Below are 22195 nucleotides of genomic sequence, written 5' to 3'. Positions count from 1 at the left end.
TTCTTAAATTCCACATATGAGTTAAATCATATGGTATTTGTCTTTCCCTGACTAACTTATTTTGCTTAGCATTATACTCTCTAGCTCCATCCATGTCATTGCAAATGGCAAGATTTCATTATTTTAATGGCTGAATAATATTCCAGTGTGTGTGTCTGTGTGTCACTTCTTTATCCATTAATTAATCAATCTATGGACACTTGGGCTGCTCCCATAATTTGGCTATTGTAAATAATGCTGCTATAAACATAGGGGTGCATGTATCCCTTTGAATTAGTGTTATTGTATTCATTGGGTAAATACCCAGTAGTCTGATTACTGGATCCTAGGATAGTTCTATTTTTAACTTTTTGAGGAACCTCCATACTGTTTCCCAGAGTGGCTGCACCAGTTTTCTTTTCCACCAACAGTGCAAGAGGGTTCCCTTTTTTCCACATCCTCACCAACACCTGTTATTTCTTGTGTTTTTTATTTTAGCCATTCTGACAGATGAATGATATCTCATTGAAGTTTTGATTTGCATTTCCCTGATGATAATTAATGATGAGAATCTTTCATATGTCTGTTGGCCATCTGGATGTCTTCTTTGAAGAAATGTCAGTTTATGCCTTATGCCTACTTTTTAATAAGGTTGTTTTTTGGATGTTGAGTTCTGTAAGATCTTTATATATTTTGGATGATAACCCCTTAGTGGATATGACATTTGCAAATACCTTCTTCCATTCCATAGGTTGCCTTTTAATTTTGTTGATTCTTTCCTTGCTGGTGCAGAAGTCTTTTATTTTGATGCAATCCTAAGAGTTTATTTTTGCTTTTGTTTCCCTTACCTCAGGGGACCTATATAGAAAAAGTTGCTAAAGCAGAGGTCAAATAGGTTACTCCCAGTGTTCTCTTTGAGGATTTTTAAGGTTTCAGGTCTCACCTTTAGGTCTTTAGTCCATTTTGAATTTATGTTTGTGTATGGTGAAACAAAGGGGTCCAGTTTCTTTCTTTTGCACGTTGCCATCCAGTTTTCCAAACACCATTTGTTCAAGAGATTGTTCTTTTCCCATTGGATATTCTTCCCAGCTTTGTTGAAAATTAACTAACCATAGAGTTGTGGGTTTATTTCTGTTCCATTGATCTATATATGTATTTTTGTACCAGTACCATCTTGTTTTTGATTACTACAGCTTTGTAATATAACTTGAAGTTCAGAATTGTGATGCCTTCAGCTTCACTTTTCTTTTTCCAGGTTGCTTTGGCTATTTGGGGTCTTCTGTACTTCCATACAAATTTCAGGATTGTTTGCTCTAGTTCTGTGAATAATACTGTTGGTATTTTGATGGGGAGAGCATTACATGTGTAGATTGATTTGGGTAATATAGACATTTTAACAATATTTTTTTCTTCCAATTCATGAGCATGGTATGTGTTTCCATTCCTTTGTATCATCTTCAATTTCTTTCATCATTGTTTTATAATTTTCAGAGTACATATCTGTTACCTCTTTGGTTAGGTTTATTCCTAGGTATCTTATGGGTTTTGGTGCAATTGTAAATGGGATTGATTCCTTATTTTCTCTTTCTGCTACTTCATTATTGATGTATAGAAATGCAACAGATTTCTGAACATTGATTTTTTTATCCTGTGACTTTGCTGAATTCTTGTATCAGCTGTTGTGTGGAGTCTTTCAGGTTTTCTATATATAGTATCCTGTCATCTACAAATAGTTTAAGTTTTGCTTGTTTGCTACTGATTCGAATGACTTTTATTTCTTTTTGTTGTCTGATTGCTGTGCCTAGAACTTCCAGTAGTATGTTGAATAGAAGTAGTGAGGGTGGACATCTTTGTCTTCTTCCTGACCTTAGGGGAAAAGATCTCAGTTTTTCCCCATTGAGGATGATGTTAGCTGTGGATTTTTCATATATGGTGCTATTATGTTGAGGTATGTTGCCTCTATTTTGTGGAGGGTTTTTATCGAGAATGGATGCTGTACTTTGTCAAATACTTTTTATGCATTTATTGAAATGATCATATGGTTCTTATCATTTCTCTTATTGTTGCAATATATTACATTGATTGATTAAGGAATACTGAACCACCCTTGCAAGTCAGGAATAAATCCCACTTGATCATGGTGAATAATTTTGTAATGTATTGTTCAATTTGGTTTGTTAGTATTTTCTTAAGGATTTTTGAATCTCTGTTTATCAAGAACATTGGCCTGTAGTTCTCTATTTTAGTGGTACCTTTATCCAGTTTGGGTATCAGGATAATGCTGGCTTCACAGAATGAATTTGGAAATTTTCCTCCCTTTTCTATTTTTTTTGGAATAGCTCAAGAATAATGAGTATTAACTCTTCTTCAAATGTTTGGTAGAATTTACCTGTGAAGCCATCTGGCCCTGGACTTTTGTTTTCTGGGGAGATTTTTTTTATTACAGATTCAATTTCATTGCTGGTTATCAGTCTGTTCAAATTTTCTGTTTCTTCCTATTTCATTTTGGTTATTTATGTTTCTAGGAATTTATCCATTTCTTCCAGGTTGTCCAGTTTGTTGGCATATAGTTTCTCATAGTATTCTCTTATAATTCTATTTCTGTGGTGTTGGTTGTTATTTCTCCTTTCTCATTTGTAATTTTATTTATTTGAGTCCTTTCTCTTTTTTTCTTGATAAGTCTGGCTATAGGTTTATCAATTTTATTGAGTTTTTTCAGAGAATGAGCACCTGTTTGGACACCGGTGTGGCTCAGTTGGTTATGCATCTGCCTTCAGCTCAGGTCATGCTCCTGGGGTCCTGGGATCAAGCCCCATATTGGGCTCCCTGCTCACTGTGGAGTCTGCTTCTCCTTCTCCCTCTGCCCCTCCCCCCTGCTCATGTGCTCTCTGTCTCAAATAAATAAATAAAATCTTTAAAAAAAATAATGAGCATCTGTTTTTATTAATCTATCCTTTTGTTTTTTTTCTCAGTTTCTATATCATTTATTTCTGCTCTCATCTTTATTTCCTTCCTTCTGCTGGTTTTAGGGTTTTGTTGTTGTTGTTGTTCTTTTTCTATCTTCTTTAGGTGTAAGCTTGGGTGGTTTATTTGAGATTTTTCTTGCTTCTTTACATAGGCTTGTAATGCTATAAACTTCCTTCTTAGAACCACTATTGCTGCATCCAGAGGTTTTGGACTGTTGTGTTTTCATTTTCATTTGTTTCCATGTACTTTTTCATTTCCTCTTTGATTTAGTGGTTGACCCATTCATTGTTTGGTAGCATGTTCTTTAACCTCCAGGTATTTGTGGTCTTCCCAGATTTTTTTCTTGTGGTTGACTTCTAGTTTCATAGCATTCATGTTATAACTTCAGTCTTTCTTAATTTGTTAAGGCTAATTTTGTGGCCTTATATGTGATCTATTCTGGAGAATATTCCATGAGCATTTGAAAAGAACGTGTATTCTGCTGTTTTAGGATGAAATGTTCTGAATATATCTGTTAAAACCATCTGGTCCAGTGTGTCATTCAAAGCAACCATTTCCTTGTTGATGTTCTGTTTAGATAATCTGTCCATTGATGTAAGTGGGGTGTTAGTCTCCTACTATTGTTGTATTATTATTAATTAGTTCCTTTATGTTTGTTATTATCTGTTTTATATATTTGGGTGCTCCCATGTTGGATGCATATATATTTACAATTGTTAGCTCTTCTTGTTGGATTGTCCCTTTAGTTTTATGTAGTGTCCTTCTTTGTCTCTTGTTACAGTGTTTGTTTTAAAATCTAGGTTTTCTGTTGTAAGTATTGTTACTCTTTCTTTTGACATCAGTTTTTATGGTAAATATTTTTCCATCCTCTGACTTTCAATCTGCCCATGTTTTTAGGTCTGAAATGAGTCTCTTATTGGCAGCATATGGATAGGTCTTTTTTTTTAAAGATTTATTTATTTATTTTAGAGAGAGAGCATGAGGGGGGGAAGGGCAGAGGGAGAAAAAGAGAATCTCAAGAAGACTCCTCACTGAGCACAGAGCCCAACACGTGGCTCAATCCCACAACCCTGAGATCATGACCTGAGTCAAAATCAAGAGTTGGACACTTAACCAACTGAGCCACCCAGGTGCCCCTGGATATGTGTTGTTTTTTTTTTTTAATTCACTCTGACACCGTATGTCTTTTGTTTGGAGCATTTAGTCCACATTCAAAGTAATTATTGATAGATATATACTTATTGCCATTTTGTTACTTGTTTTGTCGTTGTTTTGTAGCTTTTCTCTAATCCTTTCCACTCTTTCTCTCTTTCATGGTTTGTTGTTTTTCTTTAATGATATACTTGGGTTCCTTACTCTTTATTTTTTGTATGTCTATTACTGCTTTTTGATTTGTGTTTACCATTGGGTTTACTTCTTTTGTCTGTTTCAAATTTTATTTAAATTCCATTTAGTTAACATATAGTGTAATATTAGTTTCAGGCATGGAATTTAGTGATTCATCACTTACATATAACACCCAGTGCTCATTACAACAAATGCCCTCCTTAATACCCATCACCCATTTAGCCCCTTCCCCACCTACCTCCCCTCCAACAACCCACAATTTGTTCTATATAGTTAAGAGTCCCCCCCATGTTCATCTGTTTTGTTTCTTAAATTCCATCTTCTGCATATAGCAATCTATATTAAGCAGATGGTTGCTTAATGTTGAATTCATTCTTTAATCCTCTCCCCTCCATGTTTGAGATATTTGGTATCTTAATTTACATCTTTTTGTTATATGAATCCTTGGACTGATTTTTACAGAAATACTTCCTTTTCTTCTTTTGTGTTTTCTTTGTGTTTTATATTCTCACATATGGTCTTTCCTTTCTACTCAGAGAGTCCCCTTTAATATTTCTTGTAGAGCTGGTTAAGTGGTCAAGGACCCCTTTAGTTTGTTTGAGAAACCATCTCTTTTTCTATTCTGAATGTTAGCCTTGCTTGGATACAATATTGTTGGCAGCAGATTTTTGCCTTTCAGTACTTTGAATATATCAAGCCACTCTCTTCTGACCTACAACGTTTCTGCTGAAAAATCCCGATAGCCTTATGATATTTCCTTTGAATGTAACTGTCTTCTTTTGCAATCTTTAAATTTTTTTTCTTTATCACTAATTTTTTTGCCATTTTAATTATTACGTGTTTCAGTGTAGACCTCTTTGAGTTGGGTTTGTTGGGGGATATCTATGCCTCCTGAATCTCTATGCCTCCTGAATCTGGATCTCTAATCCTCTCCTCACATTTGGGAAGTTTTCCGCTATTATTTCTTCAAATACATTTTCTGTCCCCTTTTCTCTCCCTTCTCCTTCTGGGAACCCTGTAATGCAACTGTTATTATGCTTGATGAAGTCACTTCATCCCCATGATGAAGTCACTGAGTTCTCTACGTCTATTCTCACTATACAGTACTTGTTTGTCTCCCACCTGTTCAGCTTGAGTGCTTTCCATTACTCTACCCTCCAGGGCACTGGTACATTCTTCTGCTTCCTGTAGCCTACTATTTATTCCATCTATTGTATTTTTAATTTCATTTATTGAGTTTCTCATTTCTGATGTTAGTTTTTATCTCTTTGTAACTGATATCCTTCACCCTTTTCTGAAGTCTGGTGAATACCTTTATGATAATTATTTTAAATTCTCTATCAAGCATACTACTTATTTCTGTTTCATTTAGATCTCCTGCTGTGATTTTATTGTGATCTTTCATTTGAGACAAATTCCTCTGTCTCCTCATTTTGTCTACCTCTCTGTGACTGTTTCTGTGTTAGGAATGTCAGCTATGTCTTCTGCTCTTGAAAGTAGTGGCACTATGAAGAAGAGAACCTGGAGTACTTTGCAGTGCAGTGTCCCCTGTTCACTAGAAACTGGCACTTCAGGGGAGTCTCCTATGTGTGATGTTTGTGTCCTGCTATTATGTCTAAGTCACTTTTCCTTTCAGTCCAGATGTCTGCACTGACTGTCTGCTGTGAGCTATGCTTTCTCTCTGTGGTGTTAGTGAGACCAAGGCAGACCAACTCTGCGGGGACATGACAGTAGGAGGACTTGGGGGCAGGGCAGCAGTGTTAGCAAAGTTTGCACTGAGCTGCTAGTCCTAGGCCAGATCCCCTGAAGCATGGCAGTGGCTTGTGGCATGGCATGGCTTAGCAGCAGTGACTAGGGACAAGGCCTGTGGCAGCAGCCAGGGATGGAGGTTGTCTCTCTTTGTGGTGGCTGAATGTGAAGTGAAATGGCAGCTAGGGGCATTCGGTGTCTGTGCAAAGTGGATGTGTGGGGTGCACCTGACATTAGCAAAATTTGAGCTGAGCCATTAGTCCTAGACCAGACGCACTGAAGTTTGATGGCCACTGGAGTGCAGTGCAGAGGCAGCAGCTGGGAGAGGCCTGTTCAGGGTTAAATTTGTGCTGAGCTCTGGGCCTAGGCTTAGAGTGGGTGAGTCCTCAGGAACACTCATGGGCTGGGCACACTACTAGCAGGTTAGGTAACTAAGTGTCTGTGCAGTGCCACCTCCCACAGGTGATTGTGTTTATGTTGGGAGTAGGGGGAGGAAAATGGTGCCTGCCAGCTCCTTATTCCTGGAGAAGTCTTCCAACACACTCCAAAATCTTTATTAACAGATGTCCTTCCTGTCTATCCCAGGCATTGCACAAACTGTCAATTCTATGTTACCTTTCTGCGGGCTGTTGTCTTTTTAAAAGCAAAGGACCTAGCTATCACTCACCTAAGGCTAAGTTAGCTGACTTTTAAAGTTCCCAGAATCCAAGTCCTGTTCGTTATACAAACTCATGGAATTCAGCCCTTCTGGTTTCAAGGCCAGATGTTATAGGGATTTATTTCCCTGTGTGGGTTCCCTGGCGTTTTCCCCTCTCCATGGCCACAGCTCCCTCCCTCCTGCTGCCTGCTCCCAACCACAGGTAGTCTGGCCTACCTAAACTCTCTGATGTGGCTTTTTCTGTACATTTAATTGTGGAGTTTATTCTGCCAGTGTTCTGATTGCTCTTCAGTTTATTGACTAGGATGTGAGTCATAACTACTTGTAAACATGGGACAGAATGAACGTAGGGTCTTCCAACTCTGCCATCTTCCTCCACAAGCTATTGTAAGTTTTTTTAAATTTAATTTAATTTTATTATGTTATGTTAGTCACCATACAGTACATCATTAGTTTTTGATGTAGTGTTCCATGATTCATTGTTTTAATATAACACCCAGTGCTCCATGCAATACGTGCCCTCCTTAATACCCATCACCGGGCTTACCCATCCCCCCACCCCCTCCCGTCTAAAACCCTCAATTTGTTTCTCAGAGTCCATAGTCTCTCATGGTTCATCTCCCCCTCCAATATCCCCCCCTTCATTTTCCCCTTCCTTCTCCTAATGTCCTCCATGCTATTCCTTATGTTCCACAAATAAGTGAAACCATATGATAATTGACTTTCTCTGCTTGACTTATTTCACTTAGCATAATCTCCTCCAGTCCCATCCATGTTGATGTAAAAGTTGGGTATTCATCCTTTCTGATGGCTGAGTAATATTCCATTGTATATATGGACCACATCTTCTTTATCCATTCATCTGTTGAAGGGCATCTCGGCTCTTTCCACAGTTTGGCTACTGTGGACACTGCTGCTATGAACATTGGGGTGCATATGGCCCTTCTTTTCACTACATCTGTGTCTTTGGGGTAAATACCCAGGAGTGCAATTGCTGGGTCATAGGGTAGCTCTATTTTTAATTTTTTGAGGCACCTCCACACTGTTTTCCAAAGTGGCTATACCAACATGCATTTGCACCAACAGTGTAAGAGGATTCCCCTTTCTCCACAACCTCTCCAACATTTGTTGTTTCTTGCCTTGTCAATTTTGGCCATTCTAACTGGTGTAAGGTGGTATCTCAATGTGGTTTTGAGTTGAATTTCCCTGATGGCTAATGATGATGAACATTTTTTCATGTGTCTGTTAGCTGTTTGTATGTCTTCTTTTGAGAAGTGTCTGTTCATGTCTTCTGCCCATTTTTTGACTGAATTATTTGTTTTTTGGGTGTTGAGTTTGAGAAGTTCTTTATAGATCTTGGAAATTAGCGCTTTGTCTGTAGAGTCATTTGTAAATATATTCTCCCATTCTGTGAGTTGCTTCCTTGTTTTGTTGACTATTTCTTTTGCTGTGCAGAAGCTTTTTATCTTGATGAAGTCCCAAAAGTTCATTTTTGCTTTTGTTTCACTAGCTTTTGGAGAGGTATCTTGAAAGAAGTTGCTATGGCCGATGTCAAAGAGGTTATTGCCTATGTTGTCCTCTAGGATTTCAATGGATTCCTGTCTCACATTGAGGTCTTTCATCCATTTTGAGTTTAACTTTGTGTGTGGTGTTAGAGATGGTCAAGTTTCATTCTTCTGCATGTGGCTGTCCAATTTTCCCAGCACCATTTATTGAAGAGACTGTCTTTTTTCCATTGCATGTTTTTTCCTGCTTTGTCAAAGATTATTTGACCATAGAGTTGAGGGTCCATATCTGGGCTCTCTATTCTGTTCCATTGGTCTATATGTCTGTTTTTGTGCTAGTAGCTGTCTTGGTGATCACTGCTTTGTAATATAGCTTGAAATCGGGCAACGTGATGCCCCCAGCTTTGTTTTCTTTTTTCAACATTTACTTGGCAATTCGGGGTCTTTTCTGATCCCATACAAATTTTAGGATTGTTTATTCCAGCACTTTGAAAAATGTCATTGGAATTTTGATCAGGATGGCATTGAAGGTATAGATTGCTCTGGGTAGCATAGACATTTTAACAATGTTTATTCTTCCGATCCATGAGCATGGAATATTTTTCCATCTTTTTGTGTCTTCTTCAATTTCTTTCACTAGTGTTCTGTAGTTCCTAGAATATAGATCCTTTACCTCTTTGGATAGGTTTATTTGGAGGTATCTTATGGTTTTTGGTGCTATTGTAAATGGAATCATTTCTCTAATTTCTCTTTGTACAGCTGCATTGTTAGTGTATAAGAAAGGAATGGGGGTTTCTGTGCATTGATTTTGTATCCTGCCACATTACTGAATTGCTGTATGAGTTCTATTAATTTGGGGGTGGAGTCTTTTGGATTTTTCACATAAAGTATCATGTCATCTGTGAAGAGAGAGAGTTTGACTTCTTCTTTGCCAATTTGAATACATTTTATTTCTTTTTGTTGCCTGATTGCTGTTGCTAGAACTTCTAGTACTATGTTGAACAATAGTGGCAAGGGTGGGCATCCTTGACTTGTTCCTTATATTAAGGAGATGGCTCTCATCTTTTCCCCTTTGAGGATGATATTCGCTGTGGGTTTTTCATAGGTGGATTTTTATGAACTTGAGGAATGTTCCCTCTATCCCTATACTCTGAAGAGTTTTAATCAGGAAAGGATGCTGTATTTTGTCAAATGCTTTTTCTGCATCAATTGAGAGGACCATATTGTTCTTCTCTCTCCTTTTATTAATGTGTTCTATCATTGATTGATTTGTAAATGTTCAACCACCCTTGCATTCCAGGGATAAATCCCACTTGGTCGTGGTGGATGATCCTTTTAATGTATTGTTGGATGCTATTAGCTAGGATTTTGTTGAGAATTTTGGAATCCATATTCATCAGGGATATCGGTCTGAAATTTTCTTTTTTGATGGGGTTTTTGCCTGGTTTGGGGATTAAGGTAATGCTGGCTTCCTAGAATGAGTCTGGAAGCTTTCCTTCTGTTTCTATTTTTTGAAACAGTTTCAGGAGAATAGGTATTATTTCTTCTTTGAATGTTTGGTAGAATTCCCCAGGGAATCCATCAGGCCCTGGACTCTTGTTTTTTAGGAGGTTTTAGGTCACTGCTTCAATCTTGTTACTGGTTATTGGCCTATTCAGGTTGTCAATTTCTTCCCCTTTCAGTCTTGGTAGTTTATAGGTTTCCAGGAAGGCGTCCATTTCATCCAGGTTGCTCAGCTTATTGGCATATAGTTGTTGATAATAATTTCTAATAATCGTTTCTATTTCCTTGGTGTTAGTCGTGATCTCTCCCCTTTCATTCATAATTTTATTAATTTGGGTCCTTTTTTCTTTTCGCTAAATCTGGACAGTGGTTTATCGATCTTATTAATTCCTTCAAAGAACCAGCTTCTAGTTTTGTTGATCTGATCTACTGTGTTTCTGGTTTCTAATTCATTGATCTCTGCTCTAATCTTAATTATTTCTCTTCTAACTTGTGGCTTAGGCATCGTTTGTTGCTTTTTCTCTTGTTCTTTAAGGTGTAAAGTTAGTTGATGAATGCGGGATTTTTCTATTTTTTTGAGTGAGGCTTGGATGGCTATGTATTTCCCCCTTAGGACTGCCTTTGCAGTATCCAATGGCTTTCGTTCTCATTGGTTTCCATGAATTGTTTAAGTTCTTCTTTGATTTCCTGGTTGACTCAAACATTCTTGAGCAGAGTGGTCTTTAGCTTCCAAGTGTTTGAATTTCTTCCAAATTTTTTCTTGTGATTGAGTTCCAGTTTTAAAGCATTATGGTCTGAGAATATGCAGAGAATCATCTCAATCGTTTGGTGTCGGTTGAGACATGATTTGTGACCCAGTATGTGGTCTATTCTGGAGAAAGTTCCGTGTGCGCTGGAGAAGAATGAGTATTCTGTTGTTTTAGGGTGGAATGTTCTGTATTTATCTATGAGGTCCATCTGGTCCAGTCTGTCATTCAAAGCTCTTGTTTCTTTGTTGATTTTCTACTTAGATGATCTGTCTATTGCTGAGAGTGAAGTATTGAGGTCTCCTACAATTAACGTATTATTATCAATATGTCTCTTTGTTTTGGTTAATAGTTGGCTTATGTAGATGGCTGCTCCCATGTTGGGGGCATAGATATTCACAATCATTAGATCTTCTTGTTGGATAGACCCTTTAAGAATGATAGAGTGTCCTTCTGTGTCTCTAAGTTCAGTCTTTAGTTTAAAATCTAATTTGTCTGATATAAGAATTGCTACCCCAGCTTTCTTTTGAGGTCCGCTGGCATGGAAGATGGATCTCCATCCCTTCACTTTCAGTCTGGATGTACCTTTAGGTTCAAAATGAGTCTCTTGTAGGCAGCGTATGGCTGGGTTCTGTCTTTGTATCCAATCTGCAACCTTGTGCTGTTTTGTGGGAGCATTTAGGCCATTCATGTTGAGATTATTGAAAGATATGAATTTATTGTCATCATGTTGTCTGTTAAGTCCTTGTTTCTATAGATTATCTCTGTAAACTTCTGTTGTATATCCCTCTTGGGGTCTTTCTCCTTTTATAGAACCCCCCTTAATATTTCTTGCAGGGCCAGCTTAGTGGTCATATATTCTTTCAGTTTCTGCCTGTCTTGGAAGCTCTGCATCTCTCATCCATTCTAAATGACAGCCTTGCCGGATATTCTTGGCTGCATGTTCTTCTCGTTTAGTACCCTGAATATGTCTTGCCAGGCCTTTCTGGCTTGCCAGGTCTCTGTGGATAGGTCTGACGTTATTCTGATGTTCCTCCCTCTGTACATAAGGAATCTCTTCCCCCTAACTGCCCTTAAGATGGTTTCTTTGGTTCTAAGATTTGTGAGTTTTACTATTACATGCCAGGGTGTTGGCCTGTTTTCCTTGATCTTGGGAGGGGTCCTCTCTGTCTCTAGGACATGAATGTTTCATTCCCCAGATTAAGGAAGTTCTCAGCTACGATTTGTTCAAATATATCTTCTAGTCCTCTCTCTCTCTCCACTCCCTCAGGGTCCCCAGTAATTCTGATATTGGAACGTTTCATGGTGTCATTTATTTCTCTGATTCTGTTTTCATGGATTTTGAGTTGTTTCTCCCTGGCCTCCCCTTTATCCTTCTTTTCTATCAATTGGTCTTCTAGATCACTAGTTTGTTCTTCTGCCTCGCTTACCCTAGTTGTTAGATTATCTAGATTAGATTGGATCTCACTGATAGCATTTTTAAGTTCTGCCAGTTCAGCTTTCTTTTTGGCCCTTAGAGACTCTATGTTGCCATTAATCAATTTCTCCATTGTAGCTGTTGTCTTCACAACTGCTACCCTGAAGTCCATTTTTGACATCTTGGTTATACCTGTACCCATTTGTAAATCTGTGGTAGAAGTCACAACCTCTGAGTCTTTCCTATTTGGGGGGTTCCTCTTCCTAGTCATTCTGTTGAGGAGTGGTTGAGGGAATATATGGAGTCCAATTTATTGACCACAACCCAAGCAAGATGCATCTGTTTTATAGGGACCTAAGGGTTGTTGGCCTCTTGTTCTCCCAGCCCGTCTTCTGGGGGAGGGGCCTGGTGGGCTGTTACTCAGGCAATCCTGTTATGGCAGAGTTTCCCTGCCCCTTGTGGGGGGGCTGACCTCAGTGAAAACCATTTTGGGGGGATTTTTGTTCTCTGGCAGCTTTCCCTGGAGGTTTTCCATGTCTCTTCCAAGAGTCAAGGCAGAAGAGATCATTTTCAACCCTCAGAACAGAGAGATTGCAGTCTGTTCTTCAGTGAGCTCTCCAGGCCACACTATCTCCACTTCTGTCTGTGCTGCTATAAACTGTAGCGTCCTGGGTTGTGCTCCCCTCAGCAGGGCTCCCAGTCCTCGCCTCCAGGTCAGGGCACGTCTTTACCCTTTGTGCTTCTAAAACACATGTTTGAACACATGGCCCCACTGCTCCAGGTTTCAGTCCAAGGGAGCTGCCCTAAAGTCCTTTCCCCACTGCTACTGGTCTTCAGGTCTGTGCCGTGTCTCCAGTGCAGGAGGCTATCGCTCACCAGTGGTAGGATCCCCACTACTCCCTCTCCCTTCTGTTTATCTTTGGATATGTGCCCATGGAATCACGGCTCCCTGCTTCATACCTGGAAACCAACCGCTTGTGATATTCTGTTTGTAGAGATCCAGATATATCTTCTTACATCTCGGGCTGATTTCGTGGGTGTTCAGAGTGGTCTGGTAGATATCCAGCTCAATTCTGGGGACCAGTTGGAATAGAGTTCCCTATTCCTCCATCATCTTTTCCTCCCCCCCAGCTATTGTAACTTTTAAAGATCACAAGTGTTGGTTAATGAAGGTTGCTAGTACTTTTAGCTGTTCACTTAGATTTACAAACTTAATTTCACTCTATGATTTTTCATTATGGGATGAAACAAGATAGCCTTTTCATTTCACTTCACAAAGTGGATAACAGGATAAGAATCATTGGCTTAAGCTATAAACAATGAAAGAGCTGATTGATTCACTGAACAAGTAGTTATTTATCTAGTGTCTATAATATGCAAAGTCCAAGTCAAATTCCCACCAAATTCCCACCCAGATAAGGAAGATGCCTTCTTTGCTCATTTGAAGCTTACTGTTCAGTGGATGAGATATAAAATACAACTTTAGGGGTCCTTGGGTGGCTCAGTTGGTTAAGCATCTAACTTCTGCTCATGTGATCTCGGGGACCTGGGATCAAGCCCCGCATTGGGGCACTGACCGGGGAGTCTGCTTCTCCCTCTCCTTCTGTCCCTCCCTCTGCTTGTGCTCTCTCTATCTCAAATAAACAAATTAAAAATATAAATAAATAAATAAATAAACTTTGTTTTTAGAAAACACAACTTTAATGCAAAGCCCAATGTGGTTAGTACAAATAGGTTAACACAAAGTGTGGTCAATTTCTCCTAATTTCTTGAAACTTTATCTCTTGACATAGATTCTTTATTCATTTAAATAATTTATCCATGTATCTTAACTAAAGATCCAGAATCATGTTACCATCTACTTGTTCTCAGTGAAAACAGAGTTTAGGTCCACCTTTAGTTCTCCATACAAATGAGGAAGGGCAGAAATTTTTCACATAAGTCAAAGATCTCATTTTTCTGTAATTGTTTCAACTGCTTTCCCACAAAGTTCTGTTGTTACATATTGTTATTGGTATTTCTGCAGACAGCCAAATGGGTTGCCATTTCTCTGGCAGGCTCAGTCCACCTCTTTGAATTAAATTGGGCAAATTAACAGGTTGCTATATCTCTAAGTGAGGTAGTGGAGATGCTGATCTGTGGTGGTAAGGACAAGCACAATATTAGAGACCTTGGTTTGAGTGCTGACTCTACCACTAGCCAGCTGTGTGACCTTGGGAGAGTCATTCTTATCTCTATGTCTTTATTTCCTCATATTCTAAAAATAAGGATAGCAATATTAATCTCACAGTGTTGATGTGAGCCTCAAATGTGAAACTGCTTCATAACCTACACAATTATGTACCTGTGGGTTGCACCCTTGTTGTTGTTGTTTTTTCAGAGGAAGCTGGTCTTCTTCAACCCAGGACATCTAACAATTATTGGGCCTTCTCATCCGAACTGATTATATTCCCTATCACAGAAGGCTTGTGATTATCCTAAAGGAAGCTTGCAGGTTCTTAGCTAACCACTGGTAGTTTATTCATTTGGATGAGATATTTAAGGGCCTCGTGATCATTTCTAACCTCTCTCTTAATAAAAAGCTAAAATTTCCACCATCTCAGAGTTGGGGTTTTTGGATAGCAAGTATAAGAGGGAGCAAGAAGATGATGATAATAGTGTTTAAGATGTCAAGGGATTTTAGAAATTAAATAGTCCAGTTATCTCATTTTACAGTTGAGGAAACAGAGCCTGATTATGAAGATGAATTGTTATGATAATAACAACATCTAGCATTTACAGAATGCTTCCTTTGTGCCAGGCACTGTATTAAGTGCTTTACACGCATTATCTCACTTAATCCTTACAATTACTCTCTGGAATAGGAATTGTTATTATACCCATTTTACAAATGAGGAAACTGAAGCACAGAGAGGTTAACTTGCCCAAGGTCACATGATTAGAGAGTAACAAAACAAATAATACAAGGACTCTTTGGCATACTTTTTCTTTATAAAACCATTCTGTCTACTGAAAACAATTGAAACTTTTAAATATGGCATTCAAGACCCTCCATGATCTGGCTACAGCTTATCTCTCCAGCCTTGTCTCCTAGATTGGTCTTCATGTATCTTGCACTCCATCAAACAGCTTGCTGAATATGTCACATGCTTTCTTAACTTGCTTTGGCTGTGTCTCCTTCTATTCTCTCCCTTGGCCTCTCTCCAGGTCCAAGTGTTACCCATCTTTTAATACTCTGTTGAAATGTCATTTGGTTCACTTAGAAATGACCTGAACCTCCTCTGTGCTTCTGAAGCTCTTTTCAGGGAAGGGAAGTGCTTGTATTCTGGTTTAGTCAGAAAGAAGGACCGACAAGAGAACCTCTACCTTTTGTCAGTTTCTAGAGTCTGCCTGCCTTGCAAGCTTGTCATAAGGATGTGATGAGGCAATGGATTTGAATAGGCCTCTTGAACTGTACTGTACTGTAAAGGACATTATTACATTTTTGGTATCCTTTTATTGTCCAGGTTTGGGAAAGCAGAGCCCTTCCAGTGTATGCCTGTTTTTAGGAGGGAAAATTTTCATTTTTAGTCTATATTAAAGAAAACTGAAAATGTCAAAATTGGATAAAAAAAATGGCAAGGAGTGAAAGGTAACACGGACAAATAAAAATACAGACTTGTATTAGGTGATGACAATGTGGACAAGTACAGTTACAAATTTCTGTTGTTTTTACAACAGAGGAACATGAAAAGATAGAAAAGTGAAGACAGTTGCTTGGATTAATTGTGTATGTTAATAGCTTCTGTTTGATTTGCAAAATCTGTGTTCATTTAAAATTCTTAAGAGAGAGCTTATGCTCTTTGCTGATAGAGTGATAAGGCCATAGTGCAATAAAATGAAGGGTAGCTACAGGCCAAGGTTTATTTATGTCTATGTGTACACATAAAAACCCACCTCCATGTTGAAAGATGACACTCAAAAGCCTTCAGAGAGACAGTGGCATCTGCTATGGGGGAGTCACACTCGGGACAACTTGATTGACCATTTTTGGCATATGCTGGTCTAAATTAGTTTGTCTATTGGCTAACAATCTTTTCTGAATTAGGTCCAACTCTCAGCAGGCACATTTCCATCTGGTTAAGTTTAGAACTCAAGCTGTTTTTTTAAACTACCTTACACCAATACTAGTTGAGGCAAAGGTTTGTATATATTATATCACTTTTGTCCTCCTTTGAAAAATTGTCATTTCCCTTCACTTATGCCAGGGTTGAATGATGTGGTCACTGGGGCTTTTTGAGCCTGGAGTTTGAAAAAGAGCAAGGATGGATTTTTTAAAAAAGACGTAAAGGGAGAGAAGAAGGAAGAAAATGAAGACATCTGCAAAAACTGGTGTGTTTGTATGGTAAAACAGGAAGCTAACGTGTTAGGAGCCTGAATTCTCTCAGGAGGGAGGTAGCCCTGATGAACAGCTGCTTAGTGCAGACAGAGCCTTTTGCTCCTTGAGTGTCTCACTGTTTCTGTCACGCACTAGCCTTTGGGACAGTGCATCATATTACCAAGTCACATACGTGATTAGAAGAGAGATGACAATAAGCAAAGTCATGTGGCATATGACATGTAAATCAGAGGCCTGAGGGCTTTGTTTGCAATCAGCTCAATAACAATGTTGTTGACCTTTCCTTAGCACAACTCTGCTCCTCATTTCTGGGTGTTAATTCCAATAACACAGTTGGCTGGTTTAGGGATGGAAGGTGAAGAGTGAGTTAGAGAATTGAGAGACATGGTTAGTATTTCTTCAGAATGTGTTCACATCCTTGATATTGATAGAGCAGTCTCAGACAGAGCCTCCCATTTCCAGGTGCTTTGTGATTCTGTTGTAGGGCTGGGATTTAGCAGTTGTCTCATGGTTAACACTTTGTAAAAACACTTTTCACTTGATCCATAGTCTGGATCAGGCTAGCAATCAGGAAATTTCTGGGATGGTGCCAGAAATCTAAGGATGGTCAGTTCTTTTTTTTTTTTTTTTTTTCAATTAAACAGTTTTAATTTTGAAATAAGTGAAGACTCCGGAGAAATTGCAAAAATAATAGAGTTCCCATATACTCTTTACCCAGCTTTCCCCAATGATAAAATCTTATATAACCATAGTACATTATCAAAACCAGGACATTGACATTGGTACAATACTATTAAGTAAATCATAGACCTTATACAGATTTCATCAAATTTTACATGCATTCAACCATTCATTTGTGTATTTTTTAAATTTTATTTTACTTTATTATGTTATGTTAGTCACCATACATCATTAGTTTTGATGTAATGATTTGTATATTTTTTGATAAATCCTACCACGTATAACTACCACAACCATCAGAATACAAAACTATACTATCACCAGAAAGAAGCTCTCTTCTGCTACCCTTTCACAATCAGTCATACCAGGAGTGTTCAATTTTTAAATTTTTAAATTTATTTATTTATTATTTATTTATTTATTTATGTAATCTCAACACCCAACGTGGGGCTTGAACTCATGACCCCAAGATCAAGAGTCACATGCTCTTGTGAATGAGCCAGCCAGGCACCCCCCAGGAGTGTTCAACTTTAACTAAATTTTACTTTGTTTGTTTTTTTGTCTATTATTAGTTTCAGAGGCAGAATTTAGTGATTCATCAGTTGCATATAACATCCAGTTATCCCATCCCCCCACCCACTTCCCCTTCAGCATCCTTTAGTTTGTTTCTTAGAGTTCAGCATCTCTTATGGTTTACTTCCCTCTCTGTTTTTATCTTTATTTTTCCTTCCCTTCCCGATGTTCATCTGTTTTGTGTCTTAAATTTCATGTATGGGTGAAATCATATGGCATTTGTCTTTCTCTGACTGATCTATTTCCCTTAGCATAGTACACTCTAGTTCCATCCATGTCATTACAAATGGTAAGATTTCATTCTTTTTGATGGCTGAATAATATTCCATTGGTATACACACCACATCTTCTTTATCCATTCATCTGTCAAAGGACATCTGAGCTCTTTCCATAGTTTGGCTATTGTGGACATTGCTGCTATAAACATTGGGGTACATGTGCCCCATCAGATCAATACATTTGTATCTTTGTGATAAATACTTAGTAGCGCAATTGCTGGGTTTAGGTCTATTTTTAACTTCTTGAGGAACCTCCATACTGTTTTCCACAGTGGCTGCACCAGCTTGCATTCACACCAACAGTGTAAGAGGGTTCCCCTTTCTCTGCATCCTCGCCAACATTTGTTGTTTCCTGTGTTGTTAATTTTAGCCATTCTGACTGGTCAGAAGGGTTATCTCATTGTGGTTTTGATTTGTATTTCCCTGATTCCCAGTGATGTGGAGCATTTTTTCATGTGTCTGTTGACCATTTGTATATCTTCTTTGGAGAAATGTCTGTTCATGTCTTCTGCTCATTTCTTGACTGGACTATTTGTTTTTTGGATGTTGAGTTCGATAAGTTATTCATAGATCTTGGATACTAGCCTTTTTATCTGATATGTCATTAACAAATATCTTCTCCCATTCTGTAGGTTGCCTTTAAGTTTGTTAACTGTTTCTTTTGCTGTGCAGAAGCTTTTTATCTTGATGAAGTCCCAATAATTCATTTTTGCTTTTGTTTCCCTTGCTTTTAGAGATGTGTCTAGCAAGAAGTTGCTGCAGCCAAGATCAAAGAGGGCACTGCCTGTTTTCTCCTCTAGGATTTTGATGCATTCATTTAGGTCTTTCATCCATTTCGAGTTTATTGTTATGTATGGTGTAAGAAAATGGTCCAGTTTCATTCCTGGACATGTGGCTGCCCAATTTTACCAACACCATTTTTGAAGAAACTGCCTTTTTCCATTGGAACTTCTTTCCTGCTTTGTCAAAGATTATTTGATCATAGAGTTGAGGGTCCATTTCTGGGCACTCTATTCTGTTTCACTTATCTATGAGTCTGTTTTTGTGCCAGGACCATACACTCTTGATGATTACAGCTTTGTAATATAGCTTGACGTACAGCATTGTGATGCCACCAGATTTGGTTTTCTTTTTCAACATTCTTCCGGCTGTTCAGGGTCTTATCTGATTCCATACAAATTTTAGGATTATTCCATCTCTGTGAAAAATGTTGATGGTATTTTGATAGAGATTGCATTGAATGTGTAGATTGTTCTGTGTAGCATAGACAGGTTAATAATATTTGTTCTTCAAATCCATGAACATGGAATGTTTTTCCATTTCTTTGTGTCTTCCTCAACTTCTTTCATAAATGTTCTGTAATTTTTAGAGTACAGATTCTTTACTTATTTAGTTAGGTTTATTCTTAGATATCTTACGGTTTTTGGTGCAATTGTAAGTGGGATCAATTCCTTAATTTCTCTTTCTTCTGTCTCATTGTTAGACTCTAGAAATGCAACAGATTTCTGTGCATTGATTTTATATCTTGCCACAATTCTGAATTCCTGTATGATTTCTAGCAATTTTAGGGTGGAGTCTTTTGGGTTTTCCACATAAAGTATCATGTCGTCTGTGATGAGTGAGATTTTGACTTCTTCTTTGCCAAGTTGAATGCCTTTTATTTCCTTTTGTTGTCTGATTGCTGAGGCTAGGACTTTCAGTACTGTGCTCAACAATAGTGGTGAGAATGGGCATCACTGTCATGTTCCTGACTTTAAGGGAAAAGCTCTCAGTTTTTCTCCATTGAGAATTATATTCACTGTGGGCTTTTCGTATATGGCTTTTATGATATTGAGGTATGTTCCCTCTATCCCTACACTATAGAGATATTTAATCAAGAAAGGATGCTGTATTTTGTCAAATTTTTTTTTTTGCATCAATTGAGAGGATCATATGGTTCTTGTCCTTTCTTTTATTAATGTGATGTATCACGTTGATTGATTTGCCAATGTTGAACCACCCTTGAAGACCAGGAATAAAACCCCTTTGGTGGTGGTGAATAATCATTTTAATGTACTGTTGGATCCTTTCGGTTGTTACCTTCATGAGAGTTTTGGCATCCATGTTCATCAGGGATATTGGTCTGTAATTCTCCTTTTTGATGGGGTCTTTGGTTTTAATATCAAGGTAATGCTGGCCTCATAGAATGAATTTGGAGGTTTTCCTTACTTTTCTAATATTTTGAAAACTTTAAGAAGAATAGGTATTAAATCTTCCTTAAATGTTTCATAGAATTCCCCTGGGAAGCCATCTGGCACTGGACTCTTTTTTGTTGGGAGATTTTTAATGACTGATTCAATTTCTTTGTTGGTTATAGGTCTGTTCAGGTTTTCTATTTCTTCTTGTGTCAGTTTTGGTGTTTATATGTTTCTAGGAATGCATCCATTTCTTCTAAATTGCTTAATTTGTTGGCATATACTTTTTCATAATATGTTCTTAAAATTGTTTGCATTTCTTTGTTGTTGGTCACGATCTCTCATCTTTCATTCATGATTTTGTTAATTTGGGTCCTTTCTCTTTTCTTTTTGATAAGTCTGGCCAGGGGTTTACTGATCTTATTATTTCCTTCAAAGAACCAGCTTCTAGTTTCATTGTTTGTTCTTCTGTTCTTTTGGTTTCTATTTCATTGATTTCTGCTCTAATTTTTATTATTTCTCTGTTTCTGCTTGGTTTAGGCTTTATTTGCTTTTCCTTCTCCTGCTCTTTTAGGTGTAAGTTTAGCTTGGATATTTGAGACTTTTCTAATTTTTTGAGAAAGGCTTGTATTGCTATGTTCTTCCCTCTTAGGACTGCCTTTGCGGCACCCCAGTGGTTTTGGTAGCTGTGTTTCATTTTCATTTGTTTCCATGACTTTTAAATTCTTCTTTAATTTTCTGGTTGACCCATTCATTCTTTAGTGGGGTGCTTTTTAACCTCCAAGTGTTTGAGTTCCTTCCAAATTTCCTCTTGTAATTGAGTTTATGTTTCAAAACATTGTGGTCTAAAAATATAAAGGGAATAATCCCAATCTTTTGGTTCTAGTTGAGACCTGATTTGTGAACCAGTATGTGATCAATTTTGGAGAATGTTCCATGTGCACTGGAGAAGAATATGTATTCTGTTGCTTTAGGATAGAATGCTCTGTATGTATCTGTGAAGTCCATCTAGTCCTGGGTGTCATTCAAAGCCCTTGTTTCCTTGTTGATCTTCTGCTTAGATGATCTTTCCATTGCTGTGAGTGGGGTGTTGAATTCCCCTCCTATTATTGTATTATTATCAATGTTTCTTTAATTTTGTTATTAATTGGTTTACATAATTGTCTGCTCCTGTGTTAGGAACATAAATATTTATAATTGCTAGATCTTCCTGTTGGATAGACCCTTTAAGTATGATATAGGGTCTCTCTTAATCCCTTACTACAGTCTTTGGTTTAAAATCTAATTTGTCTGATATGATAATTGCTACTCCAGCTTTCTTTTGATGTCCATTTCCATTATCAATGGTACTCCATCCCCTCACTTTCAATCTGGAGGTGTCTTTAGGTCTAAAATGAGTCCCTTAGAGACAGCATATGGATGGGTCTTGCTTTTTTTTTTAGCCAATCTGATACCCTGTGTCTTTTGATTGGAGCATTTAGACCATTTACATTCATTGTAACTACTGACAGATATGAATTTAGTGCCATTGTATTGCCTGTAAAGTCCCTGTTTCTGTAGATTGTCTCTGTTTCTTTCTGGTCTGTGTTACTTTTGGGCTCTCTCTTCGCTTACAGGCTCCCCTTTAATATTTCTTGCAGGGCTGGTCTAGTGATCACAAATTCTTTTAGTTTCTGTTTGTCCTGGAAGCTCTTTATCTCTCCTTCCATTTTGAATGACAGCCTTGCTGGATAAAGTATTCTTGCCTACATGTTTTTCTCATTTTGTGCCCTGAATATATCATGCCAGCCCTTTCTGGCCTGCCAGGTGTCTGTGGATAGGTTTACTGCCAGTCTAATGTTTCTACCATTGTATGTTAAGGAGTTCCTGCTTTGAGCTGCTTTCAGGATTTTCTCTTTATTTCTGAAATTTGCAAGCTTCACTATTATATGTCTGAGTGTTGAAATATTTTTATTGATTTTGAGGGGGCTTCTCTTTACCTCCTGGACTTAAATGCCTGTTTCCTTCCCCACATTAGGGAAGTTCACAGCTATGTTTTGTTCAAATATACCTTCTGTCCCTCTCTCTCTCTTCTTCTTCTTCTTGGACCCCAATATCTAATAATTTTTTGTTTTATGGTATCACTGATTTCTCAAAGCCTCTCCTCATGGTTCATTAGTTGATTTTCTCTCCTTTCCTCAGCTCCTTCCTTCCCATCACCTTGTCTTCTATGTCCCTGACTCTCTTTTCTGCCTCAATCA

The sequence above is a fragment of the Halichoerus grypus genome, chromosome X (assembly GCF_964656455.1).
Source record: "Halichoerus grypus chromosome X, mHalGry1.hap1.1, whole genome shotgun sequence".
In the NCBI taxonomy this organism is placed as follows: Eukaryota; Metazoa; Chordata; class Mammalia; order Carnivora; family Phocidae; genus Halichoerus; species Halichoerus grypus.
Note: the sequence above shows the minus strand (reverse complement) of the source record.